The following is a 27,334-nucleotide window of genomic DNA, read 5'->3' as shown; positions in this document are numbered from 1 at the left end:
GATCAAAACACAGGAGAAGCAGCAGCTGAAACAAGTGATAGAAGATTGCTCACTCAGATGTAAAATAATGTGATCATCAAACATTAAACAGCATGTAAATCAAAACTGCTTAATATTACCAAATTAAATGCATGAATAAAATGCTTTTAAAATTAAAGCGCAGGTATTCTTCAAGTATAAAAATAATATCTACATTTGAACATAGTAGTAGCTACACTGCAAGTGCAAACATAATAAATAGTAAACTATAAGTATAATGTTATGTTCACTTAAAGAAAACTTTTCTAGTAGTTTACTGAGAGTACACTTCAGTGTGTACTTTCATAAACTAAAAAATGTACTTGTATTAAAATAGTAAACTAAATAGTTTACTACTCTTACATTTATAGTACACTTAAACGCATACTTTTATATACTAAAAGTGGGCCAATTTAGTCCCAAGCAGTATTGAAATAGTACACTTACAAGTTTACTACAAGTAGCCTACATATTGATATTAGTATACTTACTACATAATGTATACTTAACAATATACTTGAACATTACTTAGGTAGGCCTATACTTCATAGCAGACATGCACCATAAAACTTGAGTAAAAACACTAGCCCTATAGCTAATAAAAAGTTAACTGCATTAAGACTATGCCCATCTAAAGCAAAAGGACAATCATTGTTGTCATTGGATGTAGGTGCCATCTAGTGGAGAGGGTGATATTTTGTGAACGAATAGAGACTCGGTAAATCAGTTTTTGAACCGTCTAAAGGAATCGGTTCGCAAAATGATTCAAACTTCCGAGTGCTATTTGAATAAAGTGAATCGTTTCGTCACTCTACACTAGTTTGAAAATAACCGTCAAGCTACAGGTAGGTATGAAGTATGAACATTGTTTAATAACTTTAATTAGTTACTCCCCAGTAGGGGATTCCCTATTTGCACAGGAATGTTCAATTAAGATTTTAGCTTATCTGCCTGGGAGTGACAGTTGCGGGGAAAAAAAACCTTCATATTAGCGAAAAAAGGACCGCGTGTATGTGACGCACAGCTCACTAGAAGTCCTTCAAATTAATACATAACGTAGAATTTTATCTTGTGTAACGTTATGCGAAAGTATCTAGTTTCTGGGTGTTTCCCACTCATTTCTGCTTCGAGGTCTTGATTGTGGCATTTGTTTGAGGTTTAGAATCCAGTATTCCTGTAATTCTTCTGTCTTTTATGAATTTAATAAAGAACTCTGTCTCATATTCAGTCCAAACATACGCGTCATCTACGTCAGGTGACCTGTAAATGCACAAAAACTTTCCATTGCAGTTTTGCGAAATATTTATTTTTCGAATTGCCTGAAAAACCACCTCATGCGAGCGTAAAAACTTGTTTTGCCATAAATGGGAGTTTTTGCGAAATTGACGTGTTTCCATTGGGCGTATGTTCAATTCGCCATTTTAATTAGCAAAATTTGAAGGGTAACGGAAACGCGGCTATATAGGCCTAGGACTGCCTCATTTCGCTTAGTTTAATTGTAAATGTTGAGATTAACTTGTTTCAGTCAGGAAAAACAAACATTAGAGTAATTTATCCTGTTGTCTAAACGTTCTCAAGTGCTTCTAATTTGGAAACACAATTAAAGCTCACTGTGAAAAAGGTGGACAAACATGAAAACGCAGATGAAACGATTAGTTCCTCCTTGTTCTGGTTTTCAGAAAGCCATAAGCCAGTGATGGTATGCTCGGTAATTTAGGAATACAAATTGAACAAGCCGATGTTGCAAAGAAACTTCAGGCAAGTTGAAGGAGCATGGCAGAAAACAGATGTAACAAAACTGAGAGCAATAAAGAAACCTCTCAAAATGGAAATGACTTGCACTAGTCATCTCAGGCAAGCTGCAGTTTAAAACCCACCTGTTTCTTCTCATCTCAAATGGCACGATTTATCAGGCAGGATTGGGGGGGAAATGAATGTACTGGAGGTAATTTTCCACCGTATTAGATTTTAAACAAAAGCATGTGAAATTATCCACTGAGACTGCGAAACCGCTTTACCCGCAGTTATGAAAATTAAACATTGTGGGAGGCAGGCTTTTCAGGGGATTGTTGATACATTACCCCTGATATTATGCAATTTGTTTGTCAGTATATTTTTAGGGTAATTTTTATTTCACCTTATCTCAAACTCCCCCTGTTTAAATGCCCATAATTGAGACAAAGCTTTCTCATTTGGAGTCGGATCCCTCGAGACACCTTACAGGAATATAATGACACCTCGCTGCCATAATTATTAACATGTGCATTTACACCGAGGAACACTTAACATTTGGATTAAACCATTGATCTCAATTGGTCCAGGTGGTTTGTCAGCTAAATAGGTTTACACAAATCAAAGCAAATGGAAGATTGTTCCCCGCTGTCAGTGTGTCCAACGGCCAGTACCCTTTGTGTTTTGTTTAGTCAAAGCTTACAAAAGCACTTCAATTATTACGCCACTGTTTATATCAGTGCTTGAGATGACAGCCATTTCTTCATCGGTGGAAATCAAGTAGCTCTTTGTTTCTGTTTATAAACAGCCATGAAGCAGCTAAATGGATAACAAAATGAAGAAGATGCAGACGCACAAGTGGAACATTAATCCAAGTGAGATGGAAAATCCGCTGACAGGTATGTCGACCCGTACTACTATTCTAATAAACAAACCACTCTGTTTCCCAGGTAATACGCCTTGCTGCTTCCACTTCGGTAAATGGCTTCAACTTTCTCATCTTTGGCCCTGGAAGACCAGGGGTTTAATTTTTATATGTCTTCGCTTTGACAGCGCTATGGTTAAATATTTCCCTTGGCCATAGTTGAATTGCGTATTCTTTTAATAGTGGTGAGGGTTGGAGCGGGCAGGTCTGGGGACCGGAAGGTCCCCGAGATGCTGGGGCCAAATTGACAGGCCCGTCTATGTTGGCTCAGTCTTCATTTACAGCAGGATGATCCTTACCAACCCTGGTGGCAGCCAATTTGCTCTAGGACAGATGAATGTGGAGAGGTATATGAAGGCAGTGTTTTCCCACAATCCCTCTGCTGTGTGCTGGGCGGATCTGAGACCTCTGCCTCAGTACTGACATCTTATTTACCTCATTGTTTGAGGAAATGTTGAATAAACCATTTCAACATTTGGAAATTTTGTTAGATGATGATATCATCAGATATTGAATCCCAAGAGTTACAGTACTGTTCATCTGAGTAGTGTAGAATACTTTTGGACTTTCCTTTACATGCTAATAGTGGAAAACCCAACATTTTTGCTTTCCACCGATTTTTTAAAGTATGTTTTGAAACGGTCAGTTACCGCTAGGGAAATGGCATTGATTAAATTCTGTTTTGTTAAAACACTAAGGTCCTGTTTACACCTGGTATTAAGATCCATTTTGGTCGATTAGATCACAAGTGGATGAACAGGTGTAAACGTGGTCTGAAACGTTTTGAGCTTGTCCACTTTCGACCACTTCCAGAGGTAGTCGAAAAGTGCATTTGAACAGCCACAAAAGACCGTCTACTCTCCACCTACTGACTTGATGCTGAACATTATGGGAAGTGCGCTAGCCAGACGGGATTTAAACTTTGACGGGTGAAGACCAAAGTTTGGTTTAAAGATGAAAAACAAACCAATCACAATGTTCTCTCACCATTCCTGATTTTTAACACGCAATCAAAGCGTTCAGCGTGGTCCTCTCAGTTGTCAGGGCAGAAAAGAAAGCTGATGCTCTCCCGTGCTTTTCTGTCGTCTCCAGGCACGTTCATAAATTGCGCAAGCTTATTTTGTCCGTTATTGAAAGATCTGAAAAGAGTCAAGTCAAGTCAGGATAAATCACCAGGTGTAAACGGGCATGTCTGCCTCGTCTACTTGTGATCTGATTGACCAAAACACATCTTAATACCAGTGTAAACAGGGCCTAAAGGACAAGCAACACTTTTAAGTGTTCCCTTGGTTTTAATTAGCCTCTTTCCCCTGTCAGGTGAGTGAGGTGTAAACACCGCCCAGGGCGGGTGGTGAAATTGGCCAATTCTGTCATTGCATAATGAGCTGAGGGAAAGCGCAGAGTTCTTGCATGCAGTCTTTTTTTCTTTGTGTTGGCAGGCTATTGAGCAAAACAAGATGTTTTGGGTACGTGGCTTCCTAACAGAATATAAATGCTAGAGAAGATACTTACTAAGCACAGATATGATCTAAATTTAATATGCAGATTGCATAATTTACTGTGAATGATTATAAAAAATAAAAATATATATATATACATATGAGTTTCTTTTAAACAATTATGGCAGAGTTGGGTTCAGTTGGGTTCTGCAAGTCAAAATGTATATTCTCTAGACTCGCAAAAAAAAAAAAAAAAAAAAAAAAATAGGACAAAAGTGCACGGTATAGACTTATTGTACAATTCTGTATATATTTTTTTTATTAAATCTAAATAAAAAATATTGTTCTTGTATGTATTACTAGTGACTATAAATTAATAGTCGAACACACAATTTTTTCTTGGATGGCAACACCGTCACCCAGGGGAGATCAAGATTGCATCCTCACGTTGATACGCTTGCCTTTCTTAACTCAAACCAGTGAAATGTAAGCAGCAAAAGAAAGTTGTGTTGGGACAATGACAGTGATTGTTGAATTTTGTGTTGACAAGTGATGGGACCCATCATTGCTTGTTGATGATAACTTTATTTCAAACCTGTTGGTTGCATGATTTTATAAGTAGGCTAATGTTATTTTGTTTAGCCTGCTGTACTCAACTATTATTTCAAGCAGTAGGTATTATTGCTGCAGTCCTTGTGAGAAACTACATTACCCACTCACCCACTCCCATGAAGCACTTCAAATGGCATAATAGAGTCAGTCTCCCAATGCTTATGCATATTTTTCAATAAATATATATATATATATATATATATATATATATATATATATATATATATATATATATATATATATATATATATATATATATATATAATATTAATTATTATATTATATACAGTGTAGGCTAAAGTATCTTTAAATCAGTAGTTTTATATTTCTCCATCGTTTTTAATATGATGATGTCATTCTACAATCCTTCATGGGATTGTAGGTCTTTATTTAAAGCCATCTCTTGTACCTAGTCTTTTTGTTTGATTATTAAATACTTTTTGCTTCAAATCAAAGTTTGTCTTTGTGATTCACTTTGTAGCTGGTTGGTTTGGTTCATGGCTTATGTTTTAACAAAGACTTTTTGAAATCCTTATCCTTATTTTTGGAACCAGGCATGTTTTTTTTCCCGTTGTTCTGCTTTGTTTTGTATTAATCGTACAGTGCATTGTGTATTTTGTTGATGATTTTATTAAGAAATAATGCACATAGAGATTTGTCTCAGAATTCTAGCTTGAGTTTTTATTTTTGGGGTTACATCTCAAGAGAGGACCACAATGTCCAACTAATTTTCACCTGCAGATATAGCTGTCTGTAACAATTTGAATGTTTCCACACTTGCTGATGAAACCCTCTGTGCTTTGGGCTTTTTCTGTGTTGTTAGATGTCAATCACATAAGCTGATCAGTATTCAGAATGATAACTCCTCCTCCACTGGGTCTGATTTCTAGCTCCTGAGTCAATTACTTTTCATTTGTCAGCCCTGAATTGCTGAAGCTGTGTTCAGCTGCGGTTCCTCAGCTCACGTGGTTTGTTTCACTTCACAGAGAAACGCTACACATATAGTGGACAGATAAAGACTGGCATGCATTAGTCCATGCTAATCCATTCATTGTCTTCTTGACTTGTCAAGATAAGGGTCACTCCTATTGCACTGATCTGAATTTGAATCGGAATTTTCTTCTAGAACATTTACAACACAGACATACCAACTTCGTAAGGCAAACTTACTAATATACATGTAAAAAAAGAGCAGCTTTTAATATTGAATGGATTTACTTTAAAATTAAAGCATTAAAATAGGAGATATTTATCATAGAGGAGCATGTTTTTCTATCTACTTGTTTTTTCTTTTAAAATATTTGAAACTGAGTTATCACAAAATCATGAAGTAATAAAGGAAGGTTTAGCCTACATTTTTCATTTCATGTGTGAGTGGGTCATTTACAAATAAAGCTATAAAAAGTTTTTTTTTTAATATATATAGCCTATATATTTTTGAGTCACAAACAATGTGTTTAAACAAGTTGCAGTTGTTAAATAACATTTCAAAATGTTTAAATACAATTTTTGACACTTTTCCTGTCAGGCGGTACAACCAATGTATACTGTAGTTGTACCACCTGATATGGAAAGTGTACCAACCTATTAGCATAGAGACTTGAAATTAGCAGTTTTTACCAGTATTTGAGAGAGATCTACAAACCTTTTCACTTTGCCACAAGGATCAGTTGTGGTCCTCTGAATGATTATTAACATGTGATACCGTGTCAATTCATAATAAAATAGCCATGTTTGTAATTTTATCACCCTGACATTTGAGAATATACAAATTGCTGGACAAAAGTTTTTCAATTATCGCATTAGCTTTAAAACGACTGATATTTATAAAATTTGTTTATATTAAAGTTTTCAAACCTAAAATGCCCTAGTATTTATTTTTAAATGTCTGTTTACATGTTCAGACAGTTGGACCATCTGACATTTTGGAGGTTTAAGATAACAAAACATAACATAATGTATTATTTAAATGTACTAAAAATGAATTCAAACTAAATAGGTTTTACAAAATAAAGTTTTGTTATAATTTTATAATAATGTTATAATTTTATCAATTTTTTGATAAAAAGGAAATAGGGCCTAATGCACTTGGACTCAAAAATATGCTCATCATGTCATTGACCTGAATATATTTACCCATCAAAATTAACGATAAAACTGGGGATTCAAAGAATTTGATGTGATTAGAGTATCTATTGGCCTTTCCATAACACAATTTTTTTTTTTTTTTTTAAATAAGCAATAGAGCTTAGCTTAGGATGTCATATTTAATTTGACATGGATGAAAATGAGGCTTTGAGAAACAGACATGCAGTCTTAGGCTGAATCCCAATTCTCTGTCTTACCCCTTCCCCTTACCCCTGCCTTCCCCTTAGATTTGCACGTTCACGTGAGAGTAAGGGCTATCCCAATTCTCATTTTGATCTAGGGGTAGGGCTAAGGGGAAGGGGTAGATACCCCTTAAAACCAAGAATTTTCGCGAGCTTACTTGAAACAAGGGGTACCCAGAATGCACTGCGCAACCGGCAACAATGGCGGGCATATCATCAAGAGAGTCCCATAAATGTAAGTATTTTCGGCTTAAATGATTGATTGAAAAATTATGACAGTCTTGTTTTGTGCTCTACACAGTCATGTACATATATATTTGCAACCATGTTGTTAATTGAAATGTTTTTAAACGTTTTTAAAAATCGCTAGTCTGCTACGCTAGGCTATGCTAACGATACATTGCTGGTTTGCATAATCAGTCCCGCATTTCTCAGACTAGCCTTGAATGGACAGGATTTCGAGATCGTCCAAAATGTCCGAATTCGGCTTATCCCGATCGGCTTATGATTTCTACAGTCGCCATTCATTATGTGTACATTATTTGACACGTATGTGCCAGCTTTGCAGGTCATGCATTCAGCTTCAAACGGATCCCGACTGATACGAAAACACAGGAATTTAAGCAATGCTAAAACGCACATAAACTGATCACTTGTTTAGCGTTCATGTACGTTAAACACTACATTCAGATTCACCGATTTGAATGAATTCAGTCCGATTGAAACAACACCTTGTGCATGTAAACATAATGAATAACGACGGCAGAAAGCAAAAGCCGAATCCCGGACATTTTGGGTGATCCCGAAATCCAGGCGACATGTCCAGGAAAAAGAGGACGTTGCATGGTCACCCTGGAGACATCGAAACGTGCTTTACATATACTGTCCTGTATCACACAGGGACGCAGGAGGAAACCCGGCAGCTGATCCACTTTCGGGATGAAAACGAGCTGAAGTTTCTAAGATCAAAATATGATCCGATTTTTTTGCCTGTTATGTTTACTTTATTGGCCAATAAAGACAGATTTTTGTTAACAAAGAAAGTGTTTCTGAACATCAGTGACATTCAAAACAGTGATAACTGAAACAGATATACAAAACACCATGCAGTGTGTATAAAAAATAATAGTAACGATGTATGATGACGTAACCAAGTGGTGTCTCATTTCATAGGGGTATGTTTTCACCCCTAGCGCTTACCACTCGGTTTCGAGGGACAAGGGCTAGGGGTAAGACGAAGGGGTAGGGGAAGGGGTAAGACAGAGAATTGGGATTCAGCCTTAAGGTCCTAGGTCATATGCTATTTTTCTTTTTTCAATTACCTTTTTTTGTTACCCATTGATCTTATTCACAGCTAATGCTTTTGTCAATTGGAAGTTTATTTTGATTGTTTATTTACACCACTGTACATCATCCATCGCATTGAACAGACATCAAATCAATCCCTCATGGCCTTGTTGTAATTCACATCAAATTTATTATGCTGTCTACCCCAACTAAGGTCTGTGTCCGCAGATACATTGTCAGTTACAGACTTAAACCCCCTCAACAAGTTCACTTCATCAATTACAGTCAGATTCCATTCACTTCTCTGCAGGCTATGATCCACAGTATTAGCCCATGCCTCTATGCTAATAGTCATATTTTTAAATGGCAGCTATTTGTTAGCCTGGAAAGGATTGACTGATGATGTTTACAAATTCAGCAGGTAAGGTCTGAAATTATCTTCTATAAATCATGCAATGCAGCACTTCTGTTGCTTGCGATCATTCGATTAAACGCGTCTGCCAACTTCGAGAGCGATTGTCCCTGCCACAGGGAGAGACGCACACAGGCTAGTAGGCTCTCTGTATTCTGAGAGGCCTTATAATTAATTTGGACAGCTTCCAGCAATCTGCTAGTGTCCCAGGCTGGTTCATTTCTTACCCAGGAAACTGACGGATGAGACGTGGCCAGATTGTCACTGCTTGGTGCGAACCGGGAGCTCTGAGAGATGAGCGTTCGCTAACCCCCATGCTTCGCTTTGACACTCGGCCAAATTTTTTACAAGACTCTGTTCACTTGAAAATGTATGCAAATGGCAGGCAATGGAGCTCTCCTTGAGATAGTCCTTGTGGAACGTGTGGGTAAAAGCTGTAAATTGTTCATCCTCCAGCCTCAGTCTTTTTGCTGCTTGAACTGTTTAACTGAGTGAGATGTTTTAGGGTTGAGTTGAATTTCTTTCTTGAATTAAGTGATCAGTGCTCTCTATTTTGTAATGTATTGTGATTCTTGCACAGTTCAGATATGATAATTAAAGAATGTGGGTGATAGATTTTGATAGAAACCATTTATGCTCACCAAGGCTGCATTAATTAATCAAGAATACAGTAAACCGTAATACTGCAAAATGTTACAATTTAAAATGTCTTTTGAATTTTTATATATTTTAAAATGTTATTTATTCTTGTTATGGCAAAGCTGAATTTTCAGCATCATTACTCCAGTTTTCAGTGTCACGTGATCCTTCAGAATCATTCTATACTGTTTTGCTGCCCAAGAAACATTATTATTATCAATGTTGAAAACAGTTTATTAGTTTGTTAATTAATTTATTGCATTCTGAATGATTCCTTCCTGAATCTGTCTGATCTGGTTCTCATGTTCAACACCCTGACTCAATGACCTGGTCGCAGCAGTTAACAGCTTATTGGATGGTAAAGTTTTTATTAGTGAATAATGATTAAAATTTTCATTCTGTTCTTCACATAGGCCTATTGTAACTAGTCATATGGCCCACTTTAGGGTGCCTCTTGTTTGAAGCCATCAGTCCTCATGGGGAATAACTCTATAGGAAAAAAATCAACCAATACTTCAAAATTGGTCTTTTTGCATTCCACAGAAGAAAAAGCCGTTCGGGTTTGGGACGACATGGGGGAATAAATGACAGGATTTTCATTTTTGGGCTGAAATATTCCTTTATGCACTCCCAAAATACATTCTAGCAGCCACGTCCGTGTTTAGCAGCGAAGCGGTTTAAAAGTACCAAAGGAGCTTTTGCTCCAGATTTTTTGCATTTACTGAAAGTGACTGTTGACTGCTCAGCTTGTTTGGATTATTATACAAGGCAAACTAGTGAACCTCCACATGCGCCCCATACCATGTGCATGTTGCCTGGCAACACACTCCAGGATTCCTCAGAAGGTAAAATGATGCACATTAGACATGCAGAACCAACAGTAGCAAGATAATGAAAATAGGCCTTCTGTACTTGATTTCTCCTCATCCCCCCTCTTCCTCAGCAGGTGAACTGCTGAGTGTGCTGGAAAACCGCTTTAGATGGAGATTCGCCAAACGAATTGCCACACCTTCAAGGCAGCACAATTTGATTTTTAGATTGAACCAGCAAGGGCGCCCATAATTAGCAGGGTGATTAAGAACCATAATTAACATTGCGTAATTACCTTGATCAGATGTTCTCCTTTGTTAATAAAGTTATCTAAGCCCCTAAGAACAGAACCAGAGTAATCTTAATTTAAGGTATTAATTTGGCTAAATCTTTTAATGAAGGCAGCAAAAAATGTGGCTTGTGCCCATGAAAAAATAAATAAATATTATTTTTGAATAAGTAATAAAACATTTTACAGTTATAACAGCAAAATACTGTTCAAATTACAAAAATCATACAGTATATATGGGAAGATGGTCTAAGATGACTAAAGATGAATAATAGTGATCTGTGAATTTATTTTATGTTGGATATTAACAATTATGTCATGTCTGTTTGTTTGCTAATGGGGGATTCATGGACATTTTCATTTCTTTAGATTTGTAAACTAACAAATATTGTTTTTATTTTGAAGTGAAAAGTTTAAGACCGTTGTGTTTGTATATGAACCCCTTTAAGATAAAGGGAATAAGCTTCCCAGCATGCTGTTGCTTATGTTTTTACAGTTTAATTTAATATTTCTACTAAAGATTAGTCCTATCCTAATCCACAAGTGAAACTGTATATTCCATGGTTGTGATTTGTGTTTGTGTATTTTTTTTAACCACAGTGTCTCGCATTTTTCTGTGGTTTTACTGTGTAATCATTGCATTTATAATCATTATAATTTTTTTATAGTTAAAGGTCTGGCTACACAAGACTGAGTTTTGCTAATTGGTCCCTGCTGGTAGATTTCGTAACTATATCATTACACGGACATAAAGCAACTTTCTCCATTGACAACCATTCGAAAAACTGTAGCTGGCTATCCTGAGATTTTTTTTATTTTTTATTATAAGAAACATAAAAAGCAGTTATTAAATTATTACAGTAGATGTTTTAGAAGTAATGTTTTATTTGTAGTGATTTTATAATCTGAAGTGATAAATCATGATCAGTAATGTGGCCAACTTTTTTTTGTTAAAAGAAAACTTTTTTTTTTTTTTTTTTTTCAGCTACCAAACAACAAGAAACTGATTAAATGAGCAGAAAAACTCTTGCCCCCTGCAACAATCTGACAAATCACTTTTGGCTGCATGGTACAGGACGAGCAGGGAATCCATTACTGTGTGTGGCCCCAGTCCTCTGTTGCACTCCAGCAAACACACAAACACTAGTTTAAAGAGAGAGGGAAAAAAGGCTGTCCCCTAGCCATACCAGCAGCTACATGCCACATGCAATTAAAATGCAATTAAAATGAAAAAAATGTGCAGTGTTGAAAAGAAATCAGCAGCCTTACCCTTCCTCATCTAAATCTCCCAAAGGTTTCAAAAAACTTATCAAATGGCATTTCGAATTGGCAAACTTTCAGACACTTAAGTCTGTGCTCTCCTTGCAGTATTATACCAAGCATTACTAGAGAGGCAAGCGTGAATCGGTGGATTTCATGCAGTCTAGAGCTCTGCAGTATTGAACCACGTTGATTTAATGGCTTAAAAAGGCATCTTGATAGGCTTCCAAATGAACTTTACAGTCCATGAGTAGCATCCATGCACTTTTGGGCTTTATTTAGCTTTTTCATTCATATCGTCTGCTTTATGAATAGCTCTGGATGTAAGCGTCTGCTAACTAAATGAATAAATGTTTCAGTGTAGCTGCAATAACTACATGCCACTTGCCCTGAATGTGTTTGTGCAGCAGATCTCATCTAAATTAAAAGCAGCCTTAGGTACTATTTTACATGATTGAAGTCCGTGCTAATTAATGAACACCAGCATCCAACAACCCAAGAGCCCGTATTCCACGCACTCGCGTCCCAGTGGGCTTGACTACCTCTGTTTCTCAGGGCTGTTATTCTCAGAGGAATGAGTGATACAGTCTTCAGCCTTACCTGCGGATGGAGGGATGGAAAGAGCGAATGAGCCGGGGACCAGGAGATTTGAGCATCCTATAGATTTGGTCACAGAGGTGTGATGATGGAGGGGGCTGTCAGGATGCTTTCACATGGGGTAAATCACACCTCGATGGAGAGGAGAGAGTGCCATCATGCATTAGGTTTGGAATTAACATTTCTCTGCTCCGGACCAGCAGAGTGATTTGGGACTCTATCCAGAACACAGATGCCCATAAGACATTGCAATTACACCGAGTTAAGAATGGTATTTTTAGCAACGTGATGGGAAATGTGTGGATGGGGTGGGAGTCAAGGTTGGTCCCCAAATGTTTGTTATTTATTCCCCAACAATCAAATGGTTTAGGTCTAAGGAAACATCACTTTTCTCACTATCCTCTCATTATGGTAGTGGAGGTTAGTTTTTTTTTTTTTAGTTTTTTTTTTTGTATACAGAGGGAAAGATTTGGTTTTAAGGGATTTAATCGGATTAAAATATCAATACATTCAAAGCCAGACCGCCTACGGTGATATTTATTTATTTATGACTAAGGGAGAGTATTGGAGGCATTTTAGATGACAAATAATGCTTGTGCCACTAGATGGCAGAATATCAACTTGCAGTAAAGGAAGTGTGTCGAATTTGGGTGCATGTAGATGAAAGGAGCTGTTCAAAGATCACAAACACTTCTGTTTGATTTATTTCATTTCTGCTTTTTTCTGCAATTAGACCTTCACATTCTTGACATCATCCTCTGTTATATAAGTCAAAATCAGGACTCAGGAGTGTTCTGTTATTTATTAAGTATAGAAGGTTAACAATTCAAAAGGAGCAAATTAATCTTCCGGGTTCAGTACAAGCTAAGCTCAGTCAACAGCATTTGTAGTATAATGTTGATTACCACAATATAAAGTAAATTATATAGGAGGGGGGAGGGGCATTTCAATCAACAGCATGAAACAAACAAACAAATAAATGAATGAATAGGACATTTTAAAGAAAAACAGAACCTGGAATATTCCTGTAAGTAACCATCAAGTTTCTTGCCATCAAAAGTAGCTATGAGGAAACAAGATGGTGTCCTCTGGATGTCCTGATGCTTTAGTGTGTGTATCAGTTAAAATGTTACAAGAGAACATTACGCAGCACCCAAGGGTAGTACGTTCAGTGCCCCCTGCCAGACCACATTCACCCACCCGACTCGGACATCCTCGAAATGCTACTCTGCCGCAAAATACCTCCATTTATTTGATGCTGTCCAACACCGGAAGCAAACAACGTTTTCCTTGTCAACAATTCAGAGCACCTAGTCAGCCTGACACGCTTCAGAGTGCATCCTTTGGCTATGGCAATACTGACAGCCTCTCACTCTGTCTGAAAAAACTCAAGCTCTTTATAAAAGTGCACACTAGAGTGCTCAAACATTGACAGGAGTGCGATGGATGGGTCCAAAGAACCCTTGCGAAAAGAAAAAACGGCCAAGGAAATTATGCGGTTTTCATTATTCAACTTGTGATGTTAGTTATTGGTGTTTTTCTTACTAGCTCCAGGGTGTTGTATTCTTTTTCTCCCCTTTTCCACATTTTTTACTACTTCTGTGACTGTTTCAACCCTGGGAGATGAAATATTGGATGCCAGTGGAGCAACATTTGTGTTTGCTGCAGTCTCCCTGTGGCTGGTGACATTATCTCATGTTCTGCTGTATTTTCTGTGCTGTGGGCAGTGGCAGATTGTTTTCTTTATGGCTGGTTTCTGAAATCCTGCACGTATATAAATAATCTGCTAATCTTCATTTTTATTTCTATTTTGTTGGCTATATTCAGCACCAAGTTAAAAACATATCAGACAGGATTGTGTTCTTGAATGCATGTTTTCCAGTTTAGTTGCATACGAGCCAGTTCCTGTGTGGTGTGCGTGTGTTGGAGCAGAAACAGGATTATTGATGTTCATGTAGACGAGCTACATAAGTAATCCAGCACTGAGGATTCTGGGAAGTAGAGCAGCAGGTGTCCTCTTGTACGAGCACAGTTATTTCTCCTCCGTTGTTTGTAATTTAGGCATAATAGAACCTCACCTTACAATCATACACACATCATTTCTCAGTGAACACACATAAAATTAAGCTTTAGCACATGAAAATATAGTCACATATCAAAGCATATGTTTCACCTAACGATTTATGGATCAGGTATTATGGATAATGGTTGCTAGTTTTGATGTATTTTATTAATGTCATTATCTTAATTTTAGGTAATTTATATAGTTTCAAAAAGCACAAAAACACAAAACAAGCCTGGTTCCAGTGCAGATGTAGGGTAAGCAACGGTTCAACCATAGCAGTGTACAGTGAGACATTAAGATTATTTACAAATCATCCCTTTTACCAATAATTGGAATAGAATTTAAAAAAAATATTTTGCTACAAATATTTTTCTATTAATCTGTTAATCTGCCTTTACATTGCTTCAATGCGTTACTATTACTATTTAACGTCATATTTCTGTCTCGTGCAGAGTAAATCCAGCATTTATATGTAGATGTCACTTCCAAAACTTTGCAGCATGCAATTGGCCATCGGTCCACTTAGCAGCATGAAAAACAATAGTTTTACTCAATGGATTATATAGGCTGTAGCCTCACAGCAAAGCACAGCCAAGAGCGCTCCCTTTACAATCACTAAAAACTGTTGCTTTGTCAGTTCATCGCAATCTTACAAAGTTCTGTTATAATAAATGAAGCTGCCAACAATGCCCAATTAATCTCTTACTTACATTGTGTCTACACTTTGTTTGTTAAAGATGCACTGTGTAATTTTTAAGTTGATTCTTTGCAAAAAACACTTTGTTCTTTCAAAATGATATGTACTCATTAATGTGTAATTACTTATACCAACTAATCAAGTATTCTCGTAAGCGTAGAATCTGCCATTTAGAATACATACGAGCAAGTCGCTCGAATGGTGGCAGCCATGTTGCGCCTCCATCTTGAAAATACATTAGCCAAAGAGGGACATACCTGGAAATTAAAGCTTCGCCTTTCATGTTTTGACACTCAGTGACACCGTGACGAATGCGAGGGGGAGATTCCTCGCGACTGCCGGCAGATTTGAAATAATACGGCCACCGTAGGAGTTAAAACGCCCTCGGAATGGGAGGGGCTAGAAAGTAATATTCAGTTGGTAGTCATAAACATTTTCACCGCTAGATGGGAGAAAATCCTACACAGTGTAGCTTTAATGAGAGGTTTTGCAAGCCTGCATAACTCAGCTATGAATAAAAACTTTTTGAGTGGTGACTGGATTCTGACTAACTTAAACACATCTGATTGGCCATTGGGTTCAAGGGATCAACAACTATGTCTGTGATTGGCTACACCAATGCTCACCGCTGCAAAAACATGTTGTAAATCGATACATTTGACGTCCTCCAGAGCGCAAACACAAATATGCACTCAAGCGTTCTCAGAGCCAAATCTGTTTCGCCAATATATTTATTTTGAGGGTGCTTAGGCTCGTTTCTGCAGGGCTGCTATAGGGTGCTGATACAATACTGCAAAACTCTTGGCCCTTGTGCACTGACCTTAGTTTTCCAAAAACAGGCCTTTTTTGTGCTTTTGACAGATTGAAATCTATGGAAGCTCATCTCCACCACATAATAAAACATTTTTAAAGATGATTGCGACGATTGCCACAATTCAGGCTTTTTTTTTTCTTGCAATTGCGAGTTTACATCTCACAATTCGGACTCTTTTATGTTTAAATGTGAATAAAAGCCTAAATTGAATCTGTTCAGAATATAAAGCGATCGATTCTCTTTGGAAAATTTGGATTAAACCGCTCAATTCATATGGATTAGTTTTATGATCTCTTTATGAACTTTTTGAAGCGTCAAAGTGTCAGTTGCGTAGCTGTCTATGGAGAGATAGAAAGCTCTCAGTTTTCATCAAAAATATCTTCATTTGTGTTCCGAAGATGAACTTAAGTATTGCGGGTTTGGAACAGCATGAGGGTGAATAATTAATGAAAGAATTTTTGGGTGAACTATCCCTTTAAGCGACTAAACGCCAGTGGGTGGAGCCTATGTCGTGATGGTATAAAACGATTTGTCGATGTCCTGCTCTAGAGGCAGTCAAATGCAAATGTATTTGCCCGTGTGACATCACAAATCCCACAATATCCAACTATGCCGTTTTTGTAGCTTGGTTAAATAAATACCATTTTTGTAAATGAGGAGGATGTTTAAAGCATGAGACTTCCAAGATGTTCTAATGGTACGAAACCTCTTATATGCCAAAAGATCTAGGAAAATCGAATTTCTCATGTCATGACACCTTTAAAAAAATGTTAAATGTAAAAATGCAGAAAGTTTTCTGTTAGGGTAAGAGTGTGGGTTAATGCATAGTTATATAATATAAAAGAACAATAGACATCTATGGAATGTCCCTATTTAGACGTGTGTGTGTGTGTATGGAGAAAATCTGATAAGTGTAGCTTTAGTGTCACCACCTTCCAAGTGTTAAACAAGTGAATCACCCCCTCTTTATGCAGTGCTGAACCTCAAATGATTCGCAAGATGAATGAGGTGACAAAGTTAAATGTTGCCATTGTGTCTGACTGAATAAGAACTTTTTTGTTGTTGTTGTTTTGTTTTAAACCTGTCCTCTTTCTCTTTTGTTTCCCTCTATATGTTAGGGCAAGTAGAAATCCACTTAGCATAGAATATATTTGTTGGCGGAAAGCAGTGTATGCTCCATTAGGCCTACTGGATTGTTGTCAAGGCCCATAATACATTTTTGCCTCCACTTTGCCATCCCTGTGGTTCATTTAAAAGACTGCTGAAGCATTGCCTTTTATCGTACCGCTAGACATAGCAGTATTTGGAAGGGAAATAACTTTTGCAGATTGTAAAGTATCTGTCTCTTATGTACGACTAAGTTTTGTGCCAGTGATCATGTCCTAAATAGCTCTAATCCTCTATCCATGAGGAGCCTATGGTTTTTATGTATCTGTAGAGCACTGTAATGTGCTTGTATCATTATTAAAGACTGGGATGTTGATGATACCTTGTTGTTAAAGAATTTAATCCTCCTTGGTTATACAGATGCAACCCCTCTTTGCTAGTTTGTCTATTTGAGTGATTTCCAATACCTGCCCATGGAATGAAGCTATCTTGTTCTCTGAGAGTCCATTATCACTGTAACCGTTGATGGAGACGAATGGAGACAGCTCTCTTCTGTGCTATATACAGCAGGGGTATTTTCTCTGAGGTCGACAAGGGAAGCAGTGGAAGAGAAAATAATTGACAGGATGAACACAAAACAAATGTTTGACAATGAGAAAAGTGTGTAAAAAGTGTTAGAAAGAAAGTTTAGAGGTCAGAATGTTCTGCATTAGACCAGATTTTCTGTCCATTGACCAACTTTTTTTTTTTTTTTTGGTAACTAAGACCCTTTGTCTTAATTATATTTGTAGTATAGGCTGCTTTAGGCAAAAAAAGAAAAAACCTCTCTGAAGTGTTCAGAGTCCTGACATTGACAGTACAGAAAAGGACTTTTGATTTTATTTTTCATTCTACGATCCACCTGATGAATAACCAATCTTGAGACCCACCAAATTTTTGTTTTTACTGTGGGAAAATGTACTGTACTTTCTTTGTCATATTGTTCCATCTGGTATGCCCGTTTGACCTTGTTAATTGAATTTGAGAATCTGTAAAAAAAAAAAAAAAAAAATTTTTTTTTTAAACAATTTTCACACTTTCACACTGGTTTATGTGCTAAACACTTGTTTCTATTGTGTGGCCCACAGTTTGTAAACTGCCATTTTAGTGGATTATTCTCAATTATAATAGCCATATCATACTACACATTCTACAATTACATTTAAAGTGTTAATGAAAAAAAAAACTGCTCGTCAAAGAAAGATCATCAAAACAAGACGACAGCCAGTACACTGCATATGTGAATTGAAGAGGCAACCCTTTCCAACTGTAAGTTTAACTGCAGTATTTCTTAGATTTTATACCAAGGTAGATAAGAATAACCTGAACTGTGTTAATTTGTTAAAATAACTCAGATAATTGCCTCCTCCTGAGAGGTGTGAGCCATCCTCAATCCCTTGTGGCTTTTACTCTTATTTATTTATAGTCATTTATATAGTCAACGTAATTTGCAGGTGTTAAGTAAATCACTATAATTAAAAGGGCTTCTACAGCCTTGTGATAACATGCATTCTATTCTGGTTATCTAGACAGATGTAAATGTGTGAAAAATCTTTATTCATATGAAAATGAGTGCTTTTTTTTTTCATTCATGTTATGTGACTTTGCTAATATATTTGTAAAAATAAAAAAAGATTATGGCCTGGTTTCACAGACATGGTTTATATTAAGCCAGGATTAGGCCTTAGCTCAATTAGGACATTGAATTAGCTTTTATAAGCGTGAAAAGTCATTGATTTGCTAAATATTTTAAAATGTGTCAGTGCAAGTTGCCTTTAGTTAAAACAGCTCAAACATGCATTTTAGTCTAAGACTAGGTTTAAGCCTTGTCTGTGAAACAGGGGATAAGAGTCATGTACTTACATATAACGTACGCAATCTCAAGGTGCCTGGCTTTCTAAAGTAATCACCAAAAGATTAAAACACAGATTAAGTTTAAGATGTATAACAAATTAATCAAGTGTAAAAGATCATTTAGCTACCACATGATAATGTACATGGTTTGATGTAACTGTAAAATGTAAATGCTGAGATTTTTGCTGCTTTGAGTTCATTGTGACCTCTGACCGTTGCCTGTGTTGCAGTGAGGGAGATCAGTAACTTGGTTGTCACGGAAACAATGCTACAGGACAAGTTCACATCTTTGTAAAGCTTAGTCAGTGAATTTGAACATTTGCACTTACACATGCATACATTTGCTTGATGAAATATAGTAGTGGGCAAAAGTGATGTCCAGTGAGGATATTTGTTTTTAATGACCCTGCTACAAGTTTGATTATGCCATGAAAATACCGGTATGAGGAAAATATTTATTTTTTATTTTTGAGATATTTCAAATATGTGGGAAGAACAAAACCCACAACTTGGTTAAGGATTTTCTCTGTCAAAATTATTTGGCAAAAAAAAAATAAAAATAAATGCAGCTAGATGATTTGTTTTACTATGCAAAAAGAAAATGGATAAGAAAAACAAAAAGCTCACAGGAATGCAGCAAATCAGTTTTTAAGATTTCAGTGGTTTTCTCTTGGTTTTGCATGTGCTAATAATTTCTTTGTATCACAGCCTGGCGAGAAAGCTGAAAGATGAAAGATGTCAATTCAATTCTTTTTCTTATTAATTGTTCAATGAAAAGTGAAAAGTGCTGTATCCTATGCCTATGCTTCACACTAGCCAAACAAACCAAACTCTGGCATCATACAGATTTAGGTCTGTACCCAAACATCCTTAGTTTCATATCATAAAAGGTTTGCCATTTGAAAAGCTTCCATTGAACATCAGTGCTGTGGCAGAGCTCAATACCTTTTCTTTGTGAGTTTTAAATGACTCTGTAGCATAACAGTCCTGAGCCATGCTGTGGTGGGGGACAAGGTAGGATTTCCTCCAGCTGGGGTGTTTGTCTTCATAGCCTGACCCTCGGGAAGTGCCGCGTAAAGCTCAATGTCTCATAGTTCGTGCTCCACCACGAGCTCTGTTCGGCCATTTGTCCCGACAGCTCCCATGTCTTGTCTTTCGCTCATAGCGACTGCGCTGTTTTCCAGGGTATATCGTCTCGCAACTCGCTAAATATTTACCTCATGCTGGTTAAATATAGACAGTTCGCAAAACAGCCCATCCACGACAGGTCCCATCAACATGCTGCTGAGAAGAATGATGGATGGCCTTGCCTGAGAATTTATGACTGTCACAAGCAAAACAGAAAGGAATTGAGGAAATGACTCCTGACGGAAACAGTGTGAAATGCTACAATTTCACCACAAATGTCTGATGTGGTCCTGATCGCCTCTTTAGTGTCATATAAATGCCAAAATGATGAGACAGGACCATGGGGTGTTTTTCTCAGCGGGTGGCGTTCCTAACAAAACACGTTTAACTTTGGGCGACTTTTTGTTTATGCACTCCTAAGGCAAGGGCAAAGACATACAGAACTAGAAGAATTATGGTTATGGCTTAAGAATTTTATGACTTTCAGGGCCTGAATCAGGGCCAGCGTGGGTATTTTTCATAATTTTAATCATTCCTGCAAGTTCTGCCTTCATAATGCTAGAAATTCTGCAAACATTTATCCACTAACATGTAGGTTGAATGAGTAAAGTAACCTCACAGATGAACGGATCAAATCGGTAATTTCAAAAACGAGCGAGCGAGTGATTCAGTGATACAGAATCCTCTCTCTCTCTCTCTCTCTCTCTCTCTCTCTCTCTCTCTCTCTCATGCAAACTCTTACATCAGTGAGCTGCACGCTGCAATGCACTGTTTACAATCAATGAAGCTATCTATATTGCTAGCACGCTGCTGGTCTGATGTAGTTTTGTGTCTAATGCTATAAGAGAGTGACTGATAACCAGTCTCCATTCCTGTTACATGCATGCATAGATGCATACATACAGTGATATCGTATTATGCTGTGTACAAGGGATGTTCTAACTTCTACTGGTGCAAAACTTTGCATCAGATAAAAAAAGAGAAACTATATATAGGCTATATATATATATATATATATATATATATATATATATATGAACAAAACTTATTTGATAACAACAGTTCTAATATCGATGGTCTAACAAACGGAACGTCTTAAATAGCATGTTGTCTAATGAAGAGTTGACAGCCACAGGTTTTAAAAACATGGTAATGGTGCATCAATATGGTAAACCCAGAAGCTCACACATTTGAAAATTCATGTTTATTAATTTTTAACAAATTGCAAATAAAATGCAATATTTAAGACCTTTTTTTTTTTTTTTTTTTTTTTTTAAATACATCTAGTCATAAACAGTGCAATATGTGTCTAACATAATTCTGCATTTTTAGCAGAATCATGAATATTTCTATTCTGGTGTCACCATAGCCCTGTGCATGAGGAGAAGGACCTCGTCCAAGCCTTTTCAAGCCCATTTCTGATGTAATACCAAGTTAAGCCTTTTAATGAACAGTCATTTTTGTTAACTGTTTACCATATGTGTTAGAAGAAATAATTGAAACATCTCAACTCTATTTTGACTTAGCTCAAAGTATCCTGAATATCACATTGTGAGATCAATATCATGTATCAAACAGAATTGTGACATGAGTGTACAGTTACATCCCTGTCTGTTCGACCTGGCCTTGTTGGTGAAATTTGGTGAACAAAATTTAATCTGACTGCACTTATCAACACAAAGTGTTTCTAAGAACTTGCCATTTGCTCTTTATTTGTGGACACTCTTATTAATGAATCCAGCTCTCAAATACATGATTTTCCCATGGAAAATATAACGACTTTTCCTTGTTGTTCTCAGTTGAACAGTGTAAAAAAAACTCTAGTTTTCAAGAGCCAGCTGTCGATGTGTTGTACAATTTCTGACCTTTAGATTAAACCGTGTCTCTGTGCTCCAGTAAAGTGATTCTTAAAAGTGATATTTTAAAACTGTACTCGAAATATCCAAAAAGCATAAAGCCATATAGTCTAAACGTTTGTTTGGTTGCATCCTTTCTGTCCAAGTTTTCAAAACACAATGACCCATCTATCAGGAGACACTACATTTTAAAGGTTGCATTAAAGGGCAGAGCGTACTGTTACTGGCCGGTCTTTGTGTGTTTGGGGGAGATGGGGGTTGGTATCGACAGATCCTCTAACTGATGTCTCCAAATCCTCAATGAATAATTCATTTTGTGTGCAGGGGACAAGATCCCTCGGCTGAGCTTTCATCTCCAAGACTCCAGAGTGACCAATGTCAACCTCATGTAGAGTTCATTTCTCCTCTGCTCCCAAAGTCAGGGGTGTCACCTCCACACTGAAATGTTCAGTTAAGACTCATCTGAAATATTTATGCCATCCAACTAATGCCGCTCCATTTTGTGATGACAATGAGTTATCGATGTTTTAAGCAGTGTAAACAGCACACTTCATACTATATGAAGATTGATCCCACATTAAATGTGATGTGACAATATGACGGCTTTTCATACGCAGCTCACTAATTTTCAGCTAATTCAGCCCATTTTAAATAATAATGTTTTTGCTCCTGGCTGACACTTGTTAATTATTCTAATAGCTCTGTTTAGAATTTAATTTTCATTATTGAGAGGCAAGAGGTGAAGGGTTTACCGCAGGAACTTACAGCATGGGATCATGGCTTGTCTAAGGTCATGTTTTATTCTCCTTGTAGTTTTTAGTCTGTGCTGATTTTCGACCTTTCACGGTTGGTACATTTGTTTATTTATCTTAACAACTACCGAGACTGATGTGTTTGACCTTTCACTTTGATGAAACGGTATTTGTGCTTCTACAACTAAAAGCCCCTTTGGAGGTTATTGTGTTTGTGTATTGTAGTATAATTGACAGCTTCTCTTTGGCCATCTAACGGATACATTTGACTTTTTCCTCTGAATTTCACCTTTAGTTCATTGGGATAAATGAGGTGGTTAGTGTATGTGTGAGCGTGGAAGGATGCCATCTGTGTGTGTGTTTGATGCCAATGTTCTACAGGGCTCGACATTAATGGTTGTGTCCACTTGCCCGTGTGACACACAAGCGTGAAAAGGCAGCTCAGTTCCTATTTACATTTAGTCAGGATGGAAATAATGTCAAACCTCATTGGTTTTTGCACATTATGTGTCCAAATGTCATGATGTTTGAGGTTCGTTTCAGCATATTTGATGTAATCTTGATCTGATTTGTGAGTGAATAATTGCTTTGATTTGTTTATTAAAAAAAACACTAAAAGCACATCAGTTGAGTTGTATAGATTAAAGTGGCATTCAGTAGTAATTAATTGCTTATGAATAATAGCATTAGCATCGGTTTTCTTTATGTACTTTAAGTACAGATATAACAAGTGTTAGATGCTGCACTGCCACCTATCGACATAGATCATCATGATTGTCTCTTAGTTTTAAAGAGCGGTCTACACAATCATTTATTCCATTACCTATCCAACAAAAAAAGAAGCAACTTGGGCATACCTACTCAGGATTTTGTCCACCATAAAATCTTTCCAGCTCTTTTTTTGTTTTTGTTGGTCTTTCTGTCTTGTTCTGGCTTCATTTCTTTTCTTCTGATTCGACCACACAGGTACTGATTCTCCCATTGTCATTAAGCAATAATAGTAAATGGAGAAATACATTTTGAGGTGGGCGACCCGCACCATAAATAATTAAAACACTTTTTTTTTAAAGCTATTATGAGTAGTATCATGTGAGTGTACAGGATTCAGTTGACTCTTCACAAAACCACAATTTAATTTCATAATATATAAATCTTAAATTTGCACCAAACTACTGAATGTAACTTTAATTTTACAGTACCTTAATGCCATTTTGGAGCTTGAAAGTTTTGAGTCCCATTGACTTTTTATAATCTCTTTAGAATATCATCTTTTGTGTTGCGCTAAACAAATAAAATCATACAAGTTTGAAGTGACATGAAGGTGAGTAAATTATGACACAATTGAAATTTTCCAGGGAGTGAACTATCCCTATGTCCTCCACTTTGAATGCAAATGAAATCACAGATATGCGACCATGTTATTCAGACATGCATCCAAAGCAGTGAAACTTCATCACATTACAGATTCACTTAAGACATTTCAAAGTCTCTTAACATGGAGCCATTAGCTGTATTGTCTCATGTAGGTCTTCGGTTATAAGATTATTAATTTTTTCTTTAATGATATTTTCCAGGAGAGCAATGGATCACTTCTGTTCATGTTTCACTGCGGTTACGCTCGAGGGCTTTGCTCATTCCATGCTTGAGGAGCTCCACTCATGCAGGTGTGAGTAACACCGACTCCCATTCACTGCCGGCTGGTGTCTCATCTGGGATTCGATTCATGCTTCTTTGTGATAGTCTCATTATATCTCCTCTCGGAGCATCTGGGGTAATGTAATGTGGCAGACACAATCACAGACAGGGGGCGTACGTTGAGGCCTAATCCTCCCCACCCCACCGCCACCACATCCCGCCCTCTCAGGAAATTGTAATCAAACTTTTTGCCGCTCCCTGATTTTATTGCCAAATTGTCACAGCTGCACAATATACGTCCTTCTTTTGAACCAACTGCATAAATGCTAATCTTTGTCGTTACTTGCCTAATTGCTATTCACTGTGAAACACAGGGAGGGGGGTATTTACGGCTGATCTGAACATGGCAAGGAGGCAATTATCAAACAGGATGGCGTCTAAAGGGGCACTGAACCGTGCAAAAAGCAAAGGTCGATTTTGTGCATTGTGAAGTCGTGACGTCGAGGCCGGTGTGCAATAACTCATAAATAGGGCTCTGGGGGAGTATTGTCAGGCTTCAGTCAGACCCCAGGCCACTTGTCAATCTGATAGAGTCTCACTATGTGCCCACTTGGAGGTGAGGATGTGTGAGGCTGTAAAGTTTTATGTAGCAACTCTGATAATGTGATAATGGAGTGGCTGTCACTTATGAGGGCGGGAGTGCCACAATGCGAGATGTCAATCAAAGTGTGATGGCAAGAGACATTCATACAATCCTCAATAGACTTTGGTGTGTGCTTATTGTTTCAACAGTATGGAATGTTTTTTTTAATACAAGAAGGAAATTCAAATTTATTTGTATAGCGCTTTTCACAATACACACAAATCATGATGTTAATATTTACAATATCTTAATATCTTCATGCCTTGTCGCTTTTAGCAGATTAGAGCTGGGCGATAATATAGTTTATATTTTACGATGATACAAGCAAAATGTTGATATATGTACAGTGTGTGTGTATGTATATTTCTGGCATGACAACTCTCGGAAGATTGGTAATGGAGATTGGTGATGGATATGGCAATGTTAATGTATTTGGTCTTGGTGGAATAGATCTGCTACGCTGCTGCTGCAGAGCAAGTACCGAGACTTTCTACTGCCAATGCCTTCACAGACATTGCTGTGAGTGAACATGTAAGACATGCTGCTGCTGCTCCACATGTAACATACATTAATGAATCCCCGTAGCAGATATACTGTATACAGGTGCAGCTGGGGAAGGGGGAGGGTTCTGAAAGCGCGCTGCATACTGTTAACAGCAAACAATGCCAAGTATTTGAATGTTTGAGCAGCAAGCTCATTGGCGGCTGATGCAACAGCAACCAATCAGCTGTACTATGTAGATAATGATTGCTACCAATAAGTTAAAGACTTATCAGCCTGCACCATCTAGAGTTTCATATATATATATATATATATTAGAGGTGGGCATAGATTAATTTTTTTAATCTAGATTAATCTAGATTAATTTAGAAATTAATCTAGATTAATCTAGCATTCAGAATATGTGTGCTACCCAAATAATGACTATAAAAGTAAGTCTTTGAGAACGGGTTTCTCAAGCCAGGTGGCGCATTAGACCAGGGGCTCATCTCCTGTTTCCAAAATGCATCACAAACTGCTTGAGAAAGCTGTTCTACTCATAGACTGTAAAAGGTTACTACTGTACTGTTAGCGTACGTAGGCAACATTAGGTAGGCCTATGTTATTATCAACTACTATAGGCTATCAATTAGAGATGGGCGATATGGCCTAAAATCCATATTGTGATATATATTGCAGCCTCTTGCGATAACGATATTATAATAAATCCATTTCAGAACAGGTTACACAGACCCTGCTAAACAACTGCTAAATGTTTTTTTTTTTTTTTTTTTTTTTTTGAAAGGGTGTATGTAGTTTTGAGAACATAGCCTATATTGTGCAAAACTGTAAGTATACAACATAATTTTGCAGATAAATAAAATTTAAGTACACTAAGCTGCAGAGACTTGAGTAGGTCTAATGTTTATTATGGCTTGGAGCTTATGAAACCCCAAATTTAAAATTAGAATATTGTCTAACTGATGTCTTTTCAGTTAAAAAGAAACACAACAACGATTCTTAAAATCAGGCGCTTTTAATAAAAAGAGATTATGTGCTACACCACTCACTAAGATATATTGGGAATAATACGCGCGCGCTGGTATTCAGTGATATGTTTCGTTTTGAATTTGAGGTGGTAGAACGGATTAGTCGTGTGTTTACTTACCGAACTGTTACCCCACACAGTCTACGTCGGACGGCTTAAATCCGAACCAAGTCCAAATAAGGGTTGCACCGATCTTTTTCACCAGCTTTCACTTTCAGCCGTGTTTACTTAAGATGACGACGAATATGATGCGTTGCAGCGGGGTGTACCTCGCGGCCGCGGGTAGATTGCGTCATCATAGCTTGTGTAGCTTGAGCCAGCTCCCAACGCTCCCAACCCAACTTGGAGAATAGATTAACGGCGATATTTTTTTTATCGCGCGATAAGAGTCTCGATAACGGCCCACCACTAATATATATATATATATATATATATATTAGGGCTGTCAAAAGATTAATCGCGATTAATCGCATCCAAAATAAAAGTTTGTGTTTACATAATAAATGTGTGTGTACTGTGTATAATTATTTTATATATATAAATACACACACATGCATGTATATATTTAAGAAATATTTGCATACATATACTGTATATATATTTATATAGTTTATATTATATATAAATATAATTTTTTATATATATAAATAACACATTTTTCTTAAATATATACATGCATGTGTGTGTATTTATATATACAAATTTAATTATACACCGTACACACATATATTATTAAAAACAAACTTTTATTTTGGATGCGATTAATCGCGATTAATCTTTTGACAGCCCTAATATATATATATATATATATATATATATATATATATATATATATATATATATATATATATATATATTAGGGCTGTC

The 27,334-nt window shown here is 36.9% G+C and overlaps 1 protein-coding gene across 1 annotated transcript in view; it reads left to right on the top strand.

The window, feature by feature from the left end:
* The first annotated feature begins 807 nt into the window (after positions 1-807).
* thsd7ba (thrombospondin, type I, domain containing 7Ba) overlaps positions 808-27,334 on the top strand; it is a 308,878-nt gene continuing 282,351 nt past the window's right edge. Inside the window, exons 1-2 of the mRNA XM_079882075.1 lie at positions 808-863; positions 2,558-2,648. The gene's annotated coding sequence lies outside the window, so the exon portion shown is untranslated. The remainder of the gene's footprint in view (positions 864-2,557; positions 2,649-27,334) is intronic.

The sequence above is a fragment of the Squalius cephalus genome, assembly GCF_949319135.1.
Source record: "Squalius cephalus genome assembly, chromosome: 9".
NCBI classification, from domain to species: domain Eukaryota; kingdom Metazoa; phylum Chordata; class Actinopteri; order Cypriniformes; family Leuciscidae; genus Squalius; species Squalius cephalus.
Note: the sequence above shows the minus strand (reverse complement) of the source record. Positions and strands in the feature narration are given on the sequence as shown.